This window comes from Melopsittacus undulatus, chromosome 4, assembly GCF_012275295.1.
Source record: "Melopsittacus undulatus isolate bMelUnd1 chromosome 4, bMelUnd1.mat.Z, whole genome shotgun sequence".
NCBI lineage: Eukaryota > Metazoa > Chordata > Aves > Psittaciformes > Psittaculidae > Melopsittacus > Melopsittacus undulatus.
The window spans coordinates 54072487-54094603 of NC_047530.1; the positions used below are offsets into that span (position 1 = coordinate 54072487).

The 22117-nt window shown below is 42.7% G+C and overlaps 1 protein-coding gene across 5 annotated transcripts in view; it reads left to right on the top strand.

The window, feature by feature from the left end:
• The window catches only part of DENND2B (DENN domain containing 2B), a 179056-nt gene that overhangs the window by 24042 nt on the left and 132897 nt on the right, over positions 1-22117 (top strand). For 4 of the 5 annotated variants that reach the window (XM_031052650.2, XM_031052651.2, XM_031052649.2 and 1 more), the window contains exon 2: positions 18631-18718. The gene's annotated coding sequence lies outside the window, so the exon portion shown is untranslated. Of the gene's footprint in view, positions 1-18630; positions 18719-19224; positions 19378-22117 lie in introns of those variants that run through there. The other variant, XM_005153256.3, reaches the window with a different exon arrangement.

The window sequence follows — 22117 nt, forward strand, 5'->3', positions numbered from 1 at the left end:
TGTTGGTGCATTTGGTGCCTGGACAGATGCTCTGACGTGGGCCAGACACTCATGTGCTGATGGCACGTTTTTTACTGTGCAAGAAATCCTTCTGGGCTCTGTAAGACAGCTTGGTGAAGGAAGTGCTACTGAGTGTGTGTAAGGAACAGCAGGGCTTCCTTTCAGGAAGCCAAATTGCGAGTTATGAGTGTACAGCAAGCCAAAGCAAGGCAGAGTCCAACATTTCACTCCCCGGGGGGCAGGACAAGACATCAGTTGAGTTGTGATAGGCGGAAGCTGCTGTCTCCTCCCTGTTTGTGTCCCCAGTGGTCCCAGGGTAAAGCTTTTTTGTAGTTGGGGTGGATGATCCACTCTCTTCTTCCTCACACTGTTTTATCCATTACTGCCAGTGCTCTCCACTGTCTCTGCACACTTGAGTGGGAAAAGATATGGCAAGTTAGCAGAAGCCTTTCTTGTAAAGGGGGCAGGGAAGACCATGTACATCTTCACCCAGGCAGCTGTTCCAGCTAGTCCTTGTGGTAGTAATTCACGTGTGCCTAAGGCTGTACTATAAACTCCTCTGCTGACATACAGCTGCCTGCTGAGTAATGGGGACCCCCATCTTTGGAGATGCTTACTAGTGCAGGATAAGCACATTCTGCCCTGCAGCATCTTTCATTTAAAGCTTTCCAGGCATTGCTGCTTCCTGGCAAAATAGAAGAAAACTTTCCATTAAGGCACTAGAAAGTCGTGCATTGTCCTGTCATCATGGGTGGGAGAATTCCCAAAAGGTCCACAAGACTGTCCCTTGGGTAGTGGCACTGGTGACCATTATTTGTTGATCCACATCCAACAGAGTGAAAAGCACAGTATTGTATTTGCATTTTCATAGCATCCTGCTGTCTTGCCCTTTGTGTGCTAATTACACTTATGCATGCCAACGAAAGGGACAATGTTGTGTTCATGAGGAGTCTGGGTGAACATAAGTTTTGAAATAAGGGATAAAAAGTGGTTTCCCTGAATCTGTTTCTTTGGGACCAGTTATCATTCTGCATACACACTAAAGGAACATTAAAAAGAATCTGGTTTAGTACATGCATTTGTTTTGAATATTAAATAGAGCTGCTGAAAAGCCAAGGTGCAGAATCCATGTGGATGAGAAAGCTGGGGATGGGGAAGTGTAATCTACTGACCCAAGCATCACTGCTTATGTGGCCTTTTAAATCTCTGATACCAGCTCCACCACTGGTTTCATTGGCATGTGGTAAATCCCCAGGAACTGGAACTTCCAGCAACATGAGCTCAGAAAATGTCTCTCTTCCAGTTTTCTCTCACTGGGTGTTGGATATGCAGTGCTCATGAGCTGTACCGGCAGGCAGGGCTCAGGGTGTGCTGAAAGCAGGTTCCTGCTGCTGGGAAGTTACCTGCCTGCCCTGCAGTGTGCAGTGGTGCCTCAGGCATCAACAGCCCTAGCAAGTTTCTCTTGGGCAGTCAGAGCCAATGCCTTGCTATTGGGAGATGATTCCATTTTAAATGATGCAGTGGGAACTGTTTTGATGCTGTGAATCTGCTTGTTAGAAAGCTGTTCCAGTACTTTGCTAGTCCACTGGCTAGCAGCACTTTTCTGATTTCCAGCCTAGGATTATTTGTGGCTAGTTTCTGTCTAATTTGTCCTTGAGTCAATAAGAAAGAAATGAACGTAGAGTGCAGAGAATGAGGTCTGCCTCGAGAGCTTGTGAGAAAAGCTGTCTGAGCAGGTTACTCTCCTCATCATGCATCGGTAGTGTAGAGATTCCACATTTACCTGAGAATATGCAGTGCATTTCTGATGTCCTCTAAACGAAGGAAGGTAGGTCTGGGCCCAGGCTTGGAAAAGCCATGGGAAGGCCCATGCTGACTTCAGTGTTCTTGAGAATTAAGCCTTACAAAGTTTGCATAGAGTTGGTGCCAGATGTATCTCCTACCCACAGCTCAGGCACTGAACATGTGTGCACAAGGCTAGTGTAATTATGGAGAGTTCAAAGGGAGCTATATATCCACAGAGAAATATTCATAGGCTGATCTGTGCCTCAATAGTATACTTACAGGGAGCTACCATCTGTAGTGTGGGGCCTCTCCAGAGAAGGGAACATCAGATGCACCCTGTCTCCTCAGGATTACAAGTTGTACACACATGTTCCCTGGCGACTGGGATAACATTCTGCATGTGGTGTTCCTGTGTGTTTATTTTGTAGCAGTCCTAATCAGGTTGTTTAGGTCAGGAATACACAGCAGCTTTCTTGCTTGCAGTTTGATCTGAAAGAAAGGTCGTTGGTAGCATGTGGTTTTGCAGTGGACACATGCATTTCTGGGGAGTAAAGATGAAGTATAGGCAGCACGTAATGATTCATAAGGAAACTAACTGCAGGAATAGGTATGGAGAGGGTTACAACTAGAGCTACTGAACAGGAAGATGATGTACTCAAACACCATAACCTGTTGAGAAAAGCCTGATGTTCAGATGAACAAATATCTATTTGCTCCAAGAAGATACCAGAAAGTTTTTATGATGTGAAACCTTGTGCTTTAGGTTGGTGGATCCTATCTAAGTTTGCGCCAGGGTCTGGCTTTTCAGTATTCAAATTTCAGTGTGGTTGAGTTCTTCTCACTCTTCATCTTTATGCATCCTGCCATGTTGTGGTCCACATGCTGCTGTGTTTTGCTGACAAGTGAAATCAGTTCTTGTTTACTCTGTATGCAGTTACAGTGGCTAAAGGCATTTGAAGTGAGAGCTAGGAGTGTTTGGTCACAGTACTCTTACACAGAATGATTATGTGGGAGAAGGTGGGTGATAAATGCAAAAGGAAAGAAAAATATTGTTCTTTCTTACTTGTCAACTATCAATTTTAATGTGAGTTTTTTTTTAATGTTGGTTTGGGTTTTTTCTTCCTTCTTTTAAGGCCCACTAGAGTTCAGTGATTATTAGAAATATTGACCCTCTCTGGCTTTTATAACTACATGGAAAAGCCTGGAAGCGTGAGTGTCCAGAGGTTTGTATTCTATAAAGCTAATAGAAGGAGTTTAACCTTTATTTATACCTAACATTTTGTGATTTGTTTAGGTTATCTCACAGGGTCTCAGGGTCTTGTTTCAAGGTATTGAAGTCCTTAGACCCAGTAATATGAATTTCTTTCTGTTCTCATTGTCCACTTGCTGGTGTGGTGCTGGAGGGGAGAGCAGGAGATAAGTCTGTGATTCAGCCTCCTCCCAGTGAGTAGATGGGCACCACAGGAGAAAATCAGTCTACCAGTCTACCTGGAGTGGTGAGCAATTGTGTCTGCTGAATGGAATGGAATGGATGCCTTGTCTTGGGGTGGGGTAGAAGTGATATCTTTCATTATCCTTAACATAGATGAGTATCTACAAGGGATGATCAAACCCATACCTTTGCATAACTGTTATTACTTACAGCACAGTTACTTTCCTACTGATGTCACTGGAAATATATTTAATACTGCTACCACCTTTTAGCATGGCCAGAGATCTTGCCAGGAAAGAACCTAGTAGTCCAGGATTCCAGCTCTGTGTAAATAAACAAGTATTTCAGTCAGTCCCTGAGAGTGGAAGCTGGGGGCCTTGGCATGGCAAGCAAACCCATCTAAAATGGATTTGTTTGGGTTTTTTGTATTTTATTTTAATAACAGGCAGAATTGTCCAAGAAGGAGGGTTGCACGTTCTGTGTGCCCTTTGTCTCAAAAATACCCTCTCTGAAAGGAGAGCAAAAAAAATAAATAACTTTTCAGTTAGCAGACAAACTGTTTTTGTCTTCCATGTGAAATGAGGTGCTGACTCTTAAGCTGGAGGCTTTTTCCTGCATCAAGATGATACAGCTTTATGAACATCCTTTCCACCTTGCTCCTGTTCCAGTAATAACTGCACTGAAGTCTGCAGTGAGGGTAGCAGGGGTGTTTGACTAGGGCTGTTTGCTACCTGGGCACCCTCCTCCTTTCAACACCTTTTCAAAGCAGAGTTTTGCAGGAAATCAGATGTGATTGTGCATTGAGTCTCTTTTCCTGCCAGCCACCCAAATGGGGCTTGTCTAATTTGCTTCCAGTGCTTTTAATTGGGAACAAAGTATTTTGAGGTTTAATTTTCAGACTCCTGAAGGTTTGATTGGTCCTTGGCACCTTTCAATGCCCACTCAGTTTTATTTAGCATAATGCAAACAAATTGAAACCATAACAATCCATCCAACCTGTTGCCAGCCCACCCTGTCCCAGTAAACACTTCCAAAACTTGAAGCTTCATAGAAACTTGGCTAATTGTAGGCATGACCTGTGACTTCAAAGCAAGATGCTACCCACTTCATGAAGCTACCTCTCTTTGGTAGGTGCTGTAGTTTTGTAGCAAGTTAACAAAGTTTACTTTGCATTACCTTAAGGTTACAAGGTTAACCTTGCATTGCCTAATATGTGTTTGTTTTAAAGCACTTTTACAGGGCATTAGCTCTTTTATCAATGGTCTCAGTCTTCAGGTAGTAGTCACAGCTTTATGGGCAGCAGAATAACATTAGTCATCTGCAAACAGTAATGATTTGGTTTATTAATAACTATGTCTTTATGATAACCCATGAATTAGTCTAAACAAGTGCTATAACCCTTCACTGAGGCATGGAGATTTTGATGTAACTTTGGGTAGGTTGGTAGAACCATGTTAAAATTGAAACTTAGGGTTTGGAAGGTGTTACTGTACCTGCAGTACAGTGTACTGAGCCTGCGGATGGCAAGACCTAGCTCCTGGCACCATGCTTCCCTTCAGGAGACCTTTCTTTCTAACCAAGGATTGCAGCATCTTTTTCTTCTGACATCTGGCACTTGATGATTTTGAGGAAAAGGGGCAGCAGATCAGGACAGTTAAAATAGACTGTAATATTATCAGGAATCAGAATGGCTTGGCTTTACTTTCTCTTTTCTTTTTCCACAGAACAACAGGGAAGAGTCATGCTTTGTATGGCAGTGATCATCCTTTGACCTAAACTTAAACCATGAGTGCAGGGAACAACTATTTATAGAATTGGTTAGGTCTGTAATTCTCTGTGTGAATAACAGGATGGTCTGAAAGAGAAAACAAAGATTCTTACTTCTCAGCAAAGATGCAGAATAAAGACTATCAAATTATCTTGGGTTTTCTTGTTGTTACTCATGTTTTATTTTTTTTCTTGTGGAGCAGAATTGATGGGGTTTCAGAAATACTTTCAGTCAGCATAAACCATTTGCTATTGAGGCTGGCAGATGTTCTCTCAGTGTTTGCAGATGAAGGGCACAGCAACTGTCTTTAAGAAACAATCACTTGTGAAGAACAGATGAGTCTGAGGTTCTGGTTAAGGCAGAATGCACCCCATAAATTACTGCATTTTTATATATCCAGAATACTTTTGTAGTCTGTCATTGGAGCAACCATTGAGTGGGATTCTGCATCCCACACTTGAAAATGGTCCCAGTTCAGCCAAATACTTGAGCATGTGCTTGAAAGCTAAGCACTGACTTTAGCAGCTTGTCTAAGGGCTGACTCAGGTTCTGTGCTGGCCTGGAAGGCTGCTGTAGTTCTTACAGCTGTTCTCATATGGTGTTTCATTTGATGAGAGTGGGCAGCAATGTTTGTGCGCTCCTTGTGCCATATAGTGATCACTCCTCCTCCCTATCAGTGCTAAACTCTCACACATATGTGGCTGGATCACTGGGGAGGGGTGGGTGGGTGACAGGCATCTGCTGATGTGATGGGGTTTATCTGGAGTGAGTCAGCCCAGATTCATCTTTGCCCCAAGTTTACTGATTGTGAGTTCCAGTATTGCTGTGTGTATGGCACAGGAGACAAAGTTGACACAAAGCAAGCAAGTTATGTTAACCAGCATAGCTGCCTCCAGTTACAGAAGTAGAGCTAAATCAAAAGATAATTCAGGTTTGAATAACGCTCTTGATTTCCCATGCCACCATCTGAGACTTTTTAACATGTGATTAGTCAAAGGGCTGTTAAGCAGTCTGCTGCAGGGATGACATGCCTTTGTCACACCATGTCTCACTCTGAATGGGCTGAGGTGTGGTATTACTGTGATGAGTGTGATATTGCCATGATTATACCCCCTATGTTGTTTTATAGTGTTTTTTAAGAGGAATGACACAAAATCAACGACCAACTGACATCCCAGAAAATTAGTTACTGTGAAGGGTGGGAAGCTGGTGATGGTTGGGGTCTGTGCAGCTGCAGGGTAGGAGACTGACTCTAAACTATCGAGCATAGCTATGGTAACTCATACAGATTGCTGGGAGATCAGGTTCACTGTGTTTGTTCCTTCTGTATTGATTCAGCACGCTAAAATGAAGGTGGTTCAATGCACAGATAATAAACAGGGAAAAAAATCCGAAGGCTGACAGGCATTTTGTCATTTTTGGCAAAAATAAATGTACACTCTTAACAAGTTCACAGAGCTGTACAGCCCTGCCTTTGTGTTTTGGGAGTGCACATGAGTTACTGCAGAAATCAGTTTGGCACAGTATAGCCGTGCAGATTCAGTAGGATCTACCATTATCTTGTCATGTTTTTTAGCAAGTTGACTTTTACAAGGCAGCAATTCAAAAACATGAAAGAGAAATGTGCTACACAATCCATCCCTTCTTGTTCCCTCCCATCCATTGTGTGCTGGTAAATCTGCCACAGCTGCACCCATGGGCATGGTGGTGCTCCGCTTCCTCTCTTACATGCCTTGGGCATCCTCTGTGTGTGAGCTGGTGTGGGTCTTGGTTCTGTTATTGTGCTCTCAAATGCCCAAGCTGCTGACTTTTCAGCTAAGTATGGCAGTTCAGACATGGCTCTCTGTCATGTTTCACGTTACAGGCTCATCAGGATTGCACTGATACAACAAGAGCAGCAAATGCGCTGTTAGCAGAATGGTTCAAATCTTGCTGCTTTTTCAGCTCTGCTTGCCCATAGCCTGCAGTCTTGGACAAGGAAAAATGGTGAGAAAGCAGCTAGGTTTCTGGGCTTGCCCTGACTAGCACTGCCTTTCACTGCCTCTGAAGGCAGAGCACTGAGCTAGATGCTCTGCTGCTCTCACCAAAAAGGGTGTTTTCTGTGTTTTTAATGTATGTCTCTGTTCCAGTGTCAGCACTGAAGTAGCCAGGGATACAGTATTCCTGCATTCTCAGATGTTAGGCAAATATGTCTGGGTCTTTGTTTATTTTTAAGGAGTTAATTCAAAATGTGTAAAACTTTCGTACCTTCTGGGAGTTCAGAGTATTTAGCCTGTATATGCTGCAGCATATGGCTTCTTATTTAATAACACCTTTGTACATTGCCACTGAGAGATGACTATCTCTGAGAGCTGAGCTGTGGATATGCCCAAGGGTGAAAACAGAACAAAAAAGTAAGACTGAGGGGAGGGGAGAACGGAAAAGCAACATTCTTTGTTTGTGCAGGGTTTTTTTCAGTGGGTAATACATGCAAAAGGTAGGGGATGGAGGTGCTCTAAAGAGTATTTTGAGATAACAGAATATCTTGCTTAGCTCAATGGGGTGGATTGAAATTACAGGCATCCTTCTCTCTCCCTCTTTTGTGAACTAAGCAGGGCTAAAGCAGCAGTCTTCATTTTCTGAGTAGAGCTATGTACAGCTGCTTTGCCTCTTCCCTTGGGTTTTGAGATGAAGCTGCAGTGCTACCTCCAGCTCCTGAGCTTAGCAACTTACGTGTTGAAAGAAGTTAATTGGCCAGTACTACTGCCCGCTCCTCACAGTTTGACAGGTCCTCTCGCACCAGCGTGTGCCTGTGCCAGCGCATTGCGTGAACCTGCCCAACAAGCCCTGTCTTAAGCCACAGCAGTCATTTTCTTGAAGACATAACTATTTCCTCAACAGAACTTTCCTCTGTAGAAAGCACCGTTCCTTTTCTTTCCTGTGCAGAAGCTAGTTGTCACTAAAGACCAATCTGGTCTTGAAGATTAGCCAGGCAGACCAGAGATGCCAGTAAGGGACACCCATCCTGGTGCAGCAGGTTTCAGATCTCCCATTGTCCCTTGTGTAGATTTTACTTCCTGTCACAAGTAACATCTTAAAATCTTTTAAATGGCTCCCCCGATAGCAAAACTGCTCTGGTTGGTATTAATGGTTAAAGGGTCTTTCTAGCAGATGTAAAATCCAGTGAAACATATACAGCTTCTTTGGTTTTAACAGGAACAGATGATTTAATAAGCAGCTATAAATCTCTCGGGAATGTACAGACACACTCAAACAGCACACTTCTGCCAGATTTTTCACTGACTAGACTTACAGCCTGTGAGTCATAGTGGTCTGCTCCACTGTCCATCTCACATGCCTGTTGTTGGTTTGCCTTTTAGAGGTGCACTGTGTTGCTTATGGGGTTTTTATCACCTTCCCCTGTTAATGAGCTTGCTCCTTCATCCAGGAGACAGTGTTCAAGCGGGTGACTCTCATTCTCTCCATGTGTGCATGACAGTGCATGACATTTCTTTTGTATTCCGTAGCCCAGCTTGTGATTTTAAAATTGCATAGTGAAAGTGTCTCTGAGGATTATATTAATACAGCCTCCTAAACGGGCTTAGCAGTGGGAATGTGGTTAAATTAGAAGAGGTATAGTCAGCCTCTTTCTTAATACAGTAATGCTTTCCTTCCAGCAGTCTGTGGCCAACTCATGAAGTTTAATAAGTTTATTCTAATAGTATTTCTAATAGATCCGGTTGTTACCAGCTCTTTAGAAAACAGAAGGCAGAAAGCTGCTTCACCTGTGGCTCTTGCTGAATTGCAGGGGAAGGTTGTATTTCCTAAAGTGTGGAAGTGCTGTTCCAAAGGGATGTAAAATGCAACAGAAAGCATGCTTTACAAATGCTTTCTATTGTGCTGATCTGTTCGCTTTCCCTAAGTCTCTCTTAGATGTCTAGGAACTGGGGTTGCAAACTCCTGTTTTATTTCACAGTTGGTTCACAGGCCGTGTGAATTACACTTGGGAGCTACTCCAGAGGAGGTGAGGTATTAGAATTGCTAAAATTTGCCCCAGGTCACATCCTGGTAAACCAGAGATGAAACTAGTGATAAACCACAACATTTTGTATGGGATTTTTACCCATTGTGGAGATTCTTGCAAGACAGGTGCAGTGCAGCTTATTTTGAACACAGATGGATGAGGAGGATTTTAAAAATGCCCCAACATAGATTTTTTTAATTATTATAATTATTTTTTAATCTTGCAGTGCAAATATCTAATATTTAAAATGTGGCAAGATACAAAATCTGCCTAAGAGAAATTGTCCAAAGTTCTGACTTCATCATACACAGGCAGGAAAAATCAGTCTCTAAATATTTCACTGGCTCAGGGTTGCATTTGCACTTGTTGTGCTCTGGGACTGTGTGAACTGTGAGGAAAGTTCCTTATTTTGGTGGTAGGAATGATGAAGTAACCCTGTTCATATTTGGTCTTTTTTAGGCTGGAGTGAGTATCAAAAATACAGAGATGTGTAGCAGGTTAAGAAACTGGAAACAGCATTGGAGGTTGATCAATGTACAAAATTATATAACATGGTCAAAGATACACATCGCTTGAAGTTTATGGTGAGATTGCAACTTACTGCATTATTTTAGTTCTGTTTGCTTCTGATTTTCAAGTGCTTCAAAAAGCCAAACAGGGAGACCTCATAGCAGCCTTCCAGTATCTGAAGGGGGCCTACAGGGATGTTGGGGAGGGACTCTTCATTAGGGACTGTAGTGATAGGACAAGGGGTAATGGGTTCAAACTTAAACAGCAGAGGTTTAGATTGGATATAAGGAAGAAACTCTTTACTGTTAGGGTGGTGAGGCACTGGAATGGGTTGCCCAGGGAGGTCGTGAATGCTCCATCCCTGTCAGTGTTCAAGGCCAGATTGGACAGAGCCTTGAGTGACATGGTTTAGTGTGAGGTGTCCCTGCCCATGGCAGGGGGGTTGGAACTGGATGATCTTGAGGTCCTTTCCAACCCTAACTATTCTATGATTCTATGATTTTGTTACTAGGTGAAGAAAGCTATCTAGGGTCATAGAACTGAGTGGTGTCAAAATTAAGAGCAACATTTGATTCTTCTGACTCCTTTTTAGGTCCCTCCACACTGTGCAGGAAGCAGAGTAAAGGGTTTCCACAATATGCATATGCAGAGAAAAAGCCCTTTCAGCTTTTTCTGGCAAACTGAGAGTGTTGCTTTATGCTTTTAGTAAGCGCAGAGCTCTCATGTTTACTGATGGGACTTTCACACGTCAGGAAATCAGAAAACTGGAGCCATAATCAGCATGCCTGTTCTTGAATGGGGAATTTTCCCCAAAGCAAGTTGTGATGCATACTTCTAATGATTTGAATCTTATGGTTCAGACTTTCCACAGTCTGCTTCCAGCATTGTAGGCACTAACTTGTGTTTGCAGTGAACATACACACCCCCAATTTCAAGGGTAACAGCCATAAAGTACGTATTTAAATCTCGGCCCCATCCCTGGCAGTGTTCAAGACCAGGCTGGATGGGGCTTTGAGCAACCTGCTGTAGTGGAAGGTGTCTGTGCCCACGAAGTGGGGTTAGAACCAGATGATCTTTAAGGTCCCTTCCAACCGTAACCATTCTATGATTCTGTGATAAATTGTGAATGGCCAGTGCTTGTAGAAGTGTTTTCCCACTGTGGTGTTTAGACAGAGAGGTTAGTGCAGCATTCAGTGCTCATGCTGTTGCAGGCCGGGTTAAGGGTTAGCTAGAAATCAAGACTTTTAGCAGAGCTTTAGCTAGCACTCCTTCACTGGCTGCAAGGTGTTTTGCAGACTTTGTGTGTGTGGTCTTTGCACACTAAATGGCTAACACTTGGCCTGTGTTGTGGGATTTCACCATTTCCCAGGTATGAGCAGCAAGCAGCAGCAGTTCCAGCGTGTGAGTTGTCCATCCCCTTAAAGCAATGTACATAGCAATGGGGAACATCATGTGACTACATGGACCATATCCAGTGTTTTAAAGGAAAAATATCTGTAACAGTGTCCTGGCCTATATAAGTTGTATAGTTTTCCCAGACTTGGAAGAAAACCACTGGTACTTTCCCAAGTTCCGCCCTTTTCAGTTTGGTGTAAAAAGTTGTTGATTCTTGCTTTTCTTTTGTCTCTAAGATGGGGAATACTTTAATTAAAATAAATGATGCTTTTTCATGGCAAGAGGCAAAATCTTATCTCTGAGACATCTCTTTTGATGAGAGTAAAGCAGACTGTACTTTTTTTATTTTCTTTCTTTTCTGGGTTTTTTTTTTCTTCTTAAATAATAGCCTCTACTCATAGTGGTGAAGGGGAGACAGGTAGGTGTGTGATTCCCCAGCAGCCTAAAAGAGGGTGTTGGAAGAGTCCTTCCTTGAAAGTGGGGCTGTTTTCAGAGGCTTCTTCCAGCTTTGTACAGAAGATTGCACAGAACCAAAGGAGGAGGAATGACCTTGCTTTTAAGGCATTCATCTGGAGCTCCAGCACTGGGAGCTGAATTCCCAGCACTGGGACTGGCTTCCTCTGTGGTCTGCAGCATGTGCCGCACAATGGAGCTCTGCACAGAGAGCCCTGGAGCTGACTCCAGGAGGTCTGCACATCCCTGCAGTGGAGTGGGGCACTGTGTGGAGGCATGACGACCTTCCCCCAGAAATACAGCTGCACTAGTTCAAGCACTGCTTGAACGCTGGATGCTGCTGGGGCCATGCTGCTTCCAGTTCTGCAGTTATCACGGGTGCGGCTCATTTGGGCTTCTCTGTACCACCCTCCATTGCTAAACCCAGGAAGCCCGAGGTACTGAGAAACTAACACAGAGCTCAGAAAATGGTTTTGAACTGTCTGCATGGTCTGGTTTTGGATTTCTTTTGTTTTGCACAAGCTTGTGCTACTCTGCTGTCAATAACTTTCATTTCCTCCATGGCACTGGAAATTAGCTAGAAGAAAAGCTTAATTTCAGCTGTTTCCCTTGTAGTTCAGTCTACCCCAGCCACCTTCCAGGTCCTAACTGTGATCCCAGGGGAGGCAGCAGAGCCTGGTGCTCCAAGCCCAGTTGATCACACTGTTTCTGAGGGCCACTGTGCAGCTTCATGCCCATGGCCAGGTAACTGCTTTTTCCAAGCAGCCACACAGGAATGGCATTTACTCAGCTTTGCAGAGCACACTGAGGGCTATGAATGAAAGATTGGAAAGAGCTGTGCATATTTAAAGCAATATTTTGTTTATCTGTTCTATCCAAAATAGAGAAGAAAATAACATTATTGTCTGTGGCTTGGAAAATCTGCCTGCTGTGATGGTTATGACAACATGAAAGACAAACTTGTTATATGTGTAAGAAAACATATGCTGTCGCTGGCTTTGATTTTGATGGGGTGTAGGTGATGGGAGTAGTCCTGGGCTAGTGCTTGCAGTACCCTTCCTCCCCAGAGATGCTAAGCAGGGCTTACAGCAATCCCCCAGCATGTTAGCACCAGTTCATGGGGTCTCCAGGCCAGCTTAGAGGTTCAAGTCATGACTAAAATAAAGGGAGCCAACTGCAGAAGTTAGCACACAGATAAGTCACTGCTTTTTGTCCAAAGTAACATCAGGCTGATGCTTTCTTCTTAGTCTCTTGGCTAGTAGTCCTTGGAAGATAAAATCTATCCAGTCAGAAGGGGATAACGTAAACTTCCTGTGAACTTCCATAGCTGACGACCAAAAGGAATTACAAAACATGTTGTCATTATCTATTTATTTATTTAGAAGTTCAGAGAGTGCTCAGTGCTGTTGGTTGTGATTTTGCTTATGTAAACAAGGTGATACTATACTGGATGCTCAGCCTTAGGCCCTCTTCTTTCCCATTTTGAGTTTAAGTGAAGAGCTATTTTGCACTAGGGTAAAACCGACCCCTATGTTCTGCTTGAGAAACCAGCACTGCATTATTGAATAGACCTGTCCTTGTGTCTGTTGCTTTGCTAAGAGATCCTCCTACCTTTATTAGCTCTGTAGAGCCAGTGTAACAATAGAGATAGTTCCCAACAGCAGAAGCATCTTTGTCCCATGACCTGAAAGCAAGTACAGGAAGGGTTACCTTGCCAGCAATTTGAAAAGTGCCTCTTCAGGTGGGGATTTGCTTGAAAGACCTGTATTCCCATTATTCCTGTGCTCTGAGAAGGATTCTGCCCCTCTGTCCCTATTGTCAAAGCTTTGCAGCAGTTGGTCAGATTCACACAAGGTTTAGTCCTCCCAGAGCTATTCTTGTGAGTCCTGCTTGCATTGCAATTCCAGGTGTGAGGGCATCTGGTTTTTAAGTTGCCGTCTAGTCCCATGTGTAGCATCTTGTATCACAGGATGTGTACTGCGAATGAGGGCAACAGAAACTTGTTCCTTGGCTTTTACTTAAACAGTAGTGAACTAAGACAGATTGAGGTATCTCACATTTACACAAGGTCAATTCCTGTGGAACTTCAAGAACTCACTGACATCTCTCTTGATATGGCTAGTTCCCAGAGGAAGCCTGCTTGTCTCGTTTGCCCCATTTCTTAGGATATAAATCCACACTTGATGGGGATACGTGTGATAAAAAAAAAAGGTATAGAAAGAGACTAATATCTATAAAGGGCAAAACTTTCTTGTTTTGTCCAGGCAGGACAAAGAGTCCCCTCCTGAGGCTTCCCCCCTCCACCAGTTTTGGACCTACAGCTTCCTGTCTTTCCTATTCAGGCATGCCTGGGATACAGCACAGCCATATTCAGGAAGGGTGTTGACTAGAGCACAGATGAACTGCAGACAGGGCTGACTCTGAAGAGTTAAGAAGCAGAAGGACTAATTTACATGAGGTTCCCACCTTTTGGTTACCCCTATGGCTTGGCTTGTGCCTTGGCCTGGTGCCATCTGACACAGTTTGCAGCTCTGGGATGCTGAGGGCTGGCTGAATTGGCTGCCTAGGCCCAGAGCCAGTTTGTATGGCTGGTTTGGCTTTGCACCACTTTCCTAGCAGGGTGAGCTGTAATATGTGTCTCCTGTCATGAATCAGACCATAGGTATGGATAATTCTCAAACCAGACATTTACATGAGTTAATTCCACACTGTTCAGGTTTGAAGTTGTTTTATTAAGGACTTATTTATCTTATTGCTCAGCAGATTTTCAGCCTCATTAGTAGGTTTAGCATGGGGACTGTTTCCCAGTTGTATCACCAAACAATGTCTTAAAGATTTAATTGCCAAATAAAATCTCTGTCCGTCTCTCTCCTCTGAAACATACAACATTACTAAAGCACCACTTTGGTAAAATATTGTAGCACATTTGACATATTTTTAAGTTCTTTTGAAGTCAATGTTTAAGTGCTTTGCTGAATCAGAGCCTAAACCAATAATAGCCACAAATTTAAGCCACTTTATTTCTGAATGAGTGTTTGCACAGGAGTTGAATGTGTGTCAGTTTCTTGTCAAGACCCCCCAGGTACAGATATACTCTTAGTTTGGTTGACTCACCTGGCAACTGTTGCAAATTGCTGCCTTGCACCCAGTTGAGACGTCAGGGTCAGACCCAAGTATGGCAGGCTTTCATTTGCAGAATGAGATCAAACTGAAATAGGATATTGGGCCATAAAGGGATTGGCAGCAACACAAAGAGTGCACAGCTATGGTTAGTCATTTCCTATATACATAGAGTGTGTGTATATATATGTATATATATACATATATATACACACATACTTTTTTTTTCCTGGTTAGTAAAATCAGTGCAGTGCTTCAAACATGATCCTCATTGGGCTGTTAAACAGGTCATGGAAATTTTTAATTCTCCTGCTAGAAGAGAGAGGGGGTTGGAATTAGACGATCTTAAGGTCCTTTCCAACCCTAACTATTCTATGATAAATACTATGGGTAATAGATCTGATGCTGAAATGGGGGAAGAAAACAAGTTCATAGGTGACTAGACCTACACTTGGGCAGTCTCATTGCAACTAGAGGGGCTCATATATTGGGTCAACTCCTTTGCTGTGGTTTGCAGGGCTGTGATATACTTTAATACTAATTACTATGTCCTAGTAAGTACAGTCCTAGTAAAACATGATGCAAAATTGAAGTTAATGTCCCACTGAAGCTGGTGGAAGTTTTATTCCCTTCAATAGAATCAATCTTTTGGGATCTGAGGTGTTCTCTTGTGCCACTTGATTTATTGCTGTGCTTTTAGGCGGTGTGTAGGAGTGTTAACAATAAAGGCCAGTGCTGTGCACTGTCAATTCAAAGAACTCTGTAGTCTCTTGGGACTGCTTCAAAGAGTATGGTGGCTGCTGTCCTGGATGTCATTGTCTTGTCCCACCCACAGAATGCACATATGTATGGAGTGCTGGGCCTCCAAATCAAGTGCAAGGAGCACAGGTTTTGTAGTGCAGGCAGGTTTTGTATTATGAGCTGGTTGGAGCCTTTTCCCTGATTTCCATACATCTGCAGGTCACAGACTGGTGACGATGAAGTGCTGCTGCATAGCTCTCTGCCTCTCCCAGTGAGATCAGTAAGAACTGCAGGCACTTGCTTTGCTGTAGTATTGGGTTAAAATCGTACTGGGACATGGTACTCAACCTTTTGCTGTTCAGTCTAGAATTATCTAAGTTCAAACAGACAGGTATCTGCTGAGGTCACTGGAAAGATGGTCAGTAACTGTGATGTAGAGGTGACGCAAGAGGAAGAGAAATAAGGTGGTTATCTATGAGAAAGGTGTGAAGCCCTTGTGCAGGGCAGAAAGTTACTCGAGGAGGGGAAAAATTGCAAGTAATTTTTATAGAATCATGGTTTGGGTTGGAAGGGACCTGTAAAGACCATCTGTTTCCTGTCCCCCTGACATGGGCAGGGACATCTTCCACTAGAGTAGGTTGCTCAAAGCCCCATCCAACCTGGCCTTAAACACTGCCAGGGATGGGGCAGCCACAACTTCTCTGGGCAACCTGCACCAGTACCTCACCATCCTCATAGTGATGAATTTTGTAAGAGTATTTGTGTGTGTAACTTGATTTTATCTTAAAAAATGCAAAGGAATATGTTACTGAAGTTGGTGCAGCGGTTTACATCTCTGTTTACACCTATCGGAGATTTCTGCTTTTGTTGTGAGTAGCTTAGTGTGTACCTCATGTCTGGTTTTGTCTTTTTAAATCCCAAAGTTGATGTTATGTTCTCACCTACTGAAAGTGATAAAATTTCATGAGCCAGCTAGGAGCAAATCTGTTTTTTTTGTTTCCTCTCCTGTTGCTGATGGTGGCTGCATGATTTGGAAAGCATCCAGTGAAGAATCTCAGAGCAAGCAGCTTGTGTTGAGAGTGGCTCATGTTTCCCTTTGCAGTCTCAAGGGCAGACACCAGGTGTGCCTGAGTGAGGACTCTCACTGCACCCTTACCCTTTGCAGTGCGTGCCTGCTCCTGCATGCGTCACATGGCTTCTGCATCCTGTGCTTGTGACTGTAGAGCATAGGAAGGAGTGTGTTCAACCAGTCAGAAACGAGAAGTGTACTGGAAATAGGAAACTAAACATCAGCCATGTGTGAGTAATGGATGGTCTGTCTCCTGGAGGGCATGAGGATATGTATTCCGATGTTTTTTTGATGGTAGTAAGGCCATGACACTGCAATTAACATAATACCAGGGGCTCATCGTGTCCTCTGTTTAAGATTCCAAACTCTGTCCTGATCCTAAGTTTTGTTCTGAGGTGTTGATGTGCTTATGGAAAAGCCCAGTGAGAAAAAAGTGGGAATTGTTCTTGTTTCACTGGGCCAACCTGAGCAGTGTTTCACCTTTGGCAAGGAATTGATTAGGAGTGTATTCATGATACTTAGAATGGAAATGTGCTTGTCCGGGATCTTCTGTGATGGTAACCTGCCCAGGACCAAAGCTTGGGCCATAGCTTTACTACTGTGCTTTGTATCTACATATTTGTGCATGTGTAATATATTTTAATGATTTCATTTGTTTTGTTTGGAACTTTAAACTGTAACTGAGTATATATGTAATGCAATGAGTATTTTCAATTGTTTATAAATGCTAGCTTGCATGCTCCCATGAGATCCTTGCCATATATGTGGATGTTGTCATATAATGAAGTACTACAGAGCTTTGTGATAAACTGGAGTGCGACGCAGACATTTAGTACATGCTACCAGCAATGGGGTCTATGGAAAATCTGAGGCTGATCAGCTATTTCACCTGTCTGTTGATCATTTCCTAGGTTGGTTTTTCTTTATTATCTCCATATCTTTGAGCACTCCGTTTGAGGTGATATAGCATAAAACATTTCCTCTCTTGGGAGGAGCTACCCATCTCCCTTTTCCCCAGTTACACTGCTGAAACTGTGCTCACTTGTAACATGGGATGCATTTAACTAAGTTGTACACCATAGGAAACTTTTCAAGACAAAAACATATCATAATTTTATATATTTGGCTTCTTTCGTTCTGCTGGATTTCACTGGTGCATTCTTAAGGGAACTTGGCATGAACTTGCAAGCTTAGCATGTGGTGCTTTCATGTCTAGAAAAACTTTAATGTGATGACTTTTCAGCATCTTCTGGATTCTTGCCAGCTGGGGTAGCTGTCTTTTTAGATTCATCTACCTGTGTGCTGTCTGCATGCACTTTTTGGTAGCTGTAAAGCACGCCTCATGTGTATGCAGAGTTTTCAGTCAGTAATATGCTCCAGTGTAGTTTATACCTTATAATAGCTATATGGAGACACAGGTGTTCCTGTAAGACATCTCTCCTATCTCACTGTCTAGTTTCTATTTTTTTAATCTCACTTTTTCTATCACGTTACAATCACAACCAGAAGAGTAATATGTTGGAGCTCTTTTGCATTACCTCATGTATAAACCTAGCTGTGTTGATTATGTAATGTACTTACACATTTTCCATGCTCAGCTCCTTAAATAACCTATCAAGGGCTGCATATGCTAATTTTATATTAGGTTTTTAATGCAGGGGTGAAATATCATAACAGCATGATGAAAGAATTGATAGAGGAAAAAGAACTTTATTTCCTACTAGGTATGGCATAGTCAGCTTTGCAATTTCATGCCCACTAGAGGGACTGTTGCTTACGCTACTCCTTGCAGAAACCAGAATCATGCCGTCCCTTTAGTATCTTTTATGAAGTTTTAAAACTTTGAATGACTGACTCTGGTTAAATCCACTAAGGACTAAGTCTCCCAGCTCTTTCTCAAAGTGTAAAATCTTTGGGCACAGTGCTGTTCTTCTGACTCCAGATGCTTTTTACTGAATTTCCTTACTTTCTTTCGGTTTTTGGAAGTATTTTCTGCTCTCTGGATTTATCAGTCCAGGCTTCCCTATGTGATGTTACTGGGGATTAATTTAGATTTTCTTTTTTGTTAAGGAAAAAATGTTGTCTGCCTTTATTTATGTTTGGAGTAAGTTTTGTTTTGCAACCATGGTGCAAGTGAATATGGTAAATTAATCAGTTCTTGTATTCACAGACGTCATTGAAACGGGTTTCCCCTTTAACTGGGAGACAGGAGGTTTTGGGTTAGAGGCACGTAAACTTATAGTCAGTATGAGAAAACTTCCAAATGTATCTATGTTTCTTGTTAAATTCGGGGTGTGTGTGTTTCTCTTTGAGTTACGTGTTCCTGACCTGTGGACTTTTCTTCTTAATTACAGAAACATGAAAGAGTACAGGAAGTCCTGCATGACCACAATGAATACCTGTGCTAATTAAGTCACTGGCTGGTACTGGGAGAACAGCGAGGTAAGCAGTCAGGCTGTGCCAGCAGCATTTTTGTAATCTGCATGGCTGTATTTCAACAAAGCCTTAGTACTTTCAGATATCAAATTCACAACAAGTCGGGTGAAGACAAATAGCCCGCAGGTTTGAATGCAATAGATTTACTTTAAGTTCAAAGCTTTGGCAAGTGAAAGTCTCTGTTTTCCTTCCTGGGGATTGGGGGAGGAAAGTACAAGTTCCGTGGTGGTTTTCTTGTTTAAAACAGGCAATATCTCTAATTTCAACCATCGATTCCTGACCAAATCTCAGCTTCCTGGGCTGCTCTGGGGAGGGCCTGGGGGAGGGGAGGAATGCTTCAAAAACTGAGCTGATGAAAAGGCATGCTGTTTTGTGGATGCCTCCCAGGATTGTTTAAATCTGTGTGTGTATGCGCGCGTGCGTATGAAAAGAGAGAGAGAGAGAGATATCTCCATGACAACTGGCCTGGCCAGTCCGTGTTCCCTGCAATCATATGAGTTGGAGTCAATGCTGTGAAAGGTCATATAAAGGAGTTGTGGGAAGCACAGCAGGTATTAGACGCTAAAAGGACTGGTTTTCTGATTGCCTCACATAGTAAGGCAGAGTTTTGTCTGGGAAGTACAAATCTGAGAATGGAGTGGAAGGGGAAGTGCTCCAAATTTCAGGTAACTAAAATTGCCTTTTCATGTTCTTTCCTCCCATTTTAAAGTTTGTTGGGTTTTTTTCTTCTTTCTGTGGTGTTTACTCCCAGCCGAGTGCCTGAGCGAGCTGAGCTTAGACTCCCTAGCTCTTGGGAATGATGTCATGCAGCAACAGTTGGATTCTATTAACCAGGGAAAGAGGAAACATCCTGCATTTTTGAAGGAAAAAAAATAAATAAAAAACCCCTTTGGCTCTTTGTTGAATCTCGTGCAAAGGCTGCAAGAAATGTTGTTTGGTTTTGTTGGTTTTGGGTTTCTTAAAGAGAGTTTCTAACATTAATTCCCAGAAAATGACATTTAGGACTTAGCACCAAACTTTAAAAGCACTGCGACAATTACTCCTATCTACAAGAAAATAATTAGGGAAGTTTTGCAGAGTTCAGAAGACTCTTCTTTCTTCTCGGTTATTCCTATATGCATCTTTAATGAGGAAATTAACTGCACAATAATTAAGTGGAGGGTTTGGAACCTCCATGCACTTAGGAATCCTTTAGCAATTGTTTGGAGAATATGCTGCTAGAGTTTCTTCTGGGTTGGGCTCTGTCTCAAACAGCTGCTTATGAATAGATGATGCTGGCAGCATTGTTCTTAATAAGGTTTTCAGTCCTGGACTGTGTTTTTTGTAGCTTTAAACTAGCCTTTTTGGGAGACGGTAATGGGAAGAAAGCAGAAAAGTAATAATTTCAGCAGTTTGGGACTGTCTTTTTCCCCCTCCCTCTTTCCTCAGAGACATTTGCTAACTGCTGTATTCAATGCTCACTATTAGGATAGCATGCATAGTATTTTAAGCTGAAAAATTACAAGGTATTAATGTACAACTGCTATGTCATAATGAAAAGATGTAGAAAATACATACAATCCTGCCTCCTTGAACATTACAAAAATCCGCTGTACCGATAACCATGATGAAAAGATTAGTTAACCCCTATGCTGTTTAAACTCCTCTATAGCAGATGCTCATTTCTACATTTAGGCTGCTTTGTTCACTTCTGTGTGTTTCAGACATGATCCAAAGCTTGCTGGAGTCCATGGGAGCTCTCCCATCAACTTCAAAGGGCTTCAGATCAGCCTCTGCCTGAGAAACTCTGTTTCAGTCTGTTGACTGCAGGACCAGGCCACAGGCTCTCTGCTTTCTTTCCTGAACTTTGCAAACAGAAGGTCTTTTGTGTTCCTCCAAACAATGCCAGGCACTGCTGACTGCCTTCAGCATGGCTGCTGACACACGCTGCAGATAGTGGTGATGCTTAGTTTTGCTTTCTCCTAAAATCGTCCTAGAAGAGGGAGAGAGTGCAGTGAATGGGAGTCAGATCCTTCTATTCCACCTCCATTCGTCGCAAATGGCCGTTGTTTATGAGCGTGTGTCTGTGTGTGCAAATTGTTCCTTGATTAAAGGGCAGTATTGGCTGCGCTTCATGGAGGAGTTCCAGGAAGACTTTGGGTGGAAAACACTGTTATCGCTGTGATCTGCCAGTAGAGCACTCACAAGGGAGAAGCAGGCTGTCCTGGAGCAGGCAGTCCTTGTACAACACGTGTACAGAACTGACAGCTGTCATCTGAGGACTGAGGACTGGTCAGCACAGTCTAACTTTGTGTCTCCCTCTTGCCTACCCGGTTTGACCAACTTGATTCTACGAATAAGGCACTGTTCTTCACTATCAATTAATAACCTGGTTAAGTGATAAGAAAAATAATGTTTAATCCATTTAACAGTTTGGAGCAGTTTAATAAGATATCTTTGTGCCATTTTTGGCTAGAAACGAAAATCTGTGAAGCTGGCATTTTAATTCGAACTATCCCCCTCTGTAAGGAGGAACACTGTGATGATTACCCAAGTTTAAAGCTTATTTGTGGGAAAATGTTATTTGTCCTTAAAATTTCTGAGACAAAGATCATGATTTTAAAAATCAGAACTTTTTAGTGCTTGCATTTTACAGATGGTCAGCTTGAGAGGCCTGAAAAGCCTCTGCAAGGTGTTGCAAATTGGGCATCTCAATGGCAACAGTTGCCTTTAGCCATTTATCTGTTGAGTGTTGTCCTGCAGTGGGAAGCTTGGTGACTTCTGTCTCAGTGTTCCTGGCTGAGTGGCATTGTCTTTAATGGTCTGCGTTGTAGTATTTACCCATTACTTTGAAAAGTGCTACAAGGCATCATTTGCATAGTTCTTTAGTATAATTTCCATATGTCCTGGCATTATGAATGGATGAATTTGGAATTAATTTCAAATTAATGTTTCATGTGTTATATACTATATATGCCTCACCAATAGGAAATAGATGAAAGCAATAAATCATGATATATTTATAAATGCATTCATAACAAGATACCTTATAGCTGACTTACTATGGTTGGGCATAAATTTAAGCAGCAGCACACAGGCACTGGCACATTGTTTCTTAATCCATTAAGGAAGTAAGCAATTCCAGAAAGCTGATGCTAAACCTGGTAATGCACATGGAGCTCTCGCAGCAGTGTGTGCAGCTGTAGTGGCTCTGTGCTCCACACAGCTCCTGCGGACAGGCCCTACGCTCAGTGTTTTCAGCCTTCTGTAGCTGTCACTTTGTAAGTGCATTCATTTCTGTATCTCAGAGTTGCTTTATGTTGTTGTCCTGACATAAATCTCCTTGTTGGTCCCCTGCATGTTTCTGTCAGTGTCTGGGGAGAGTCAGTGGCTCCGAGTTTTTTAAAGAGATTAATATGTTTTTTT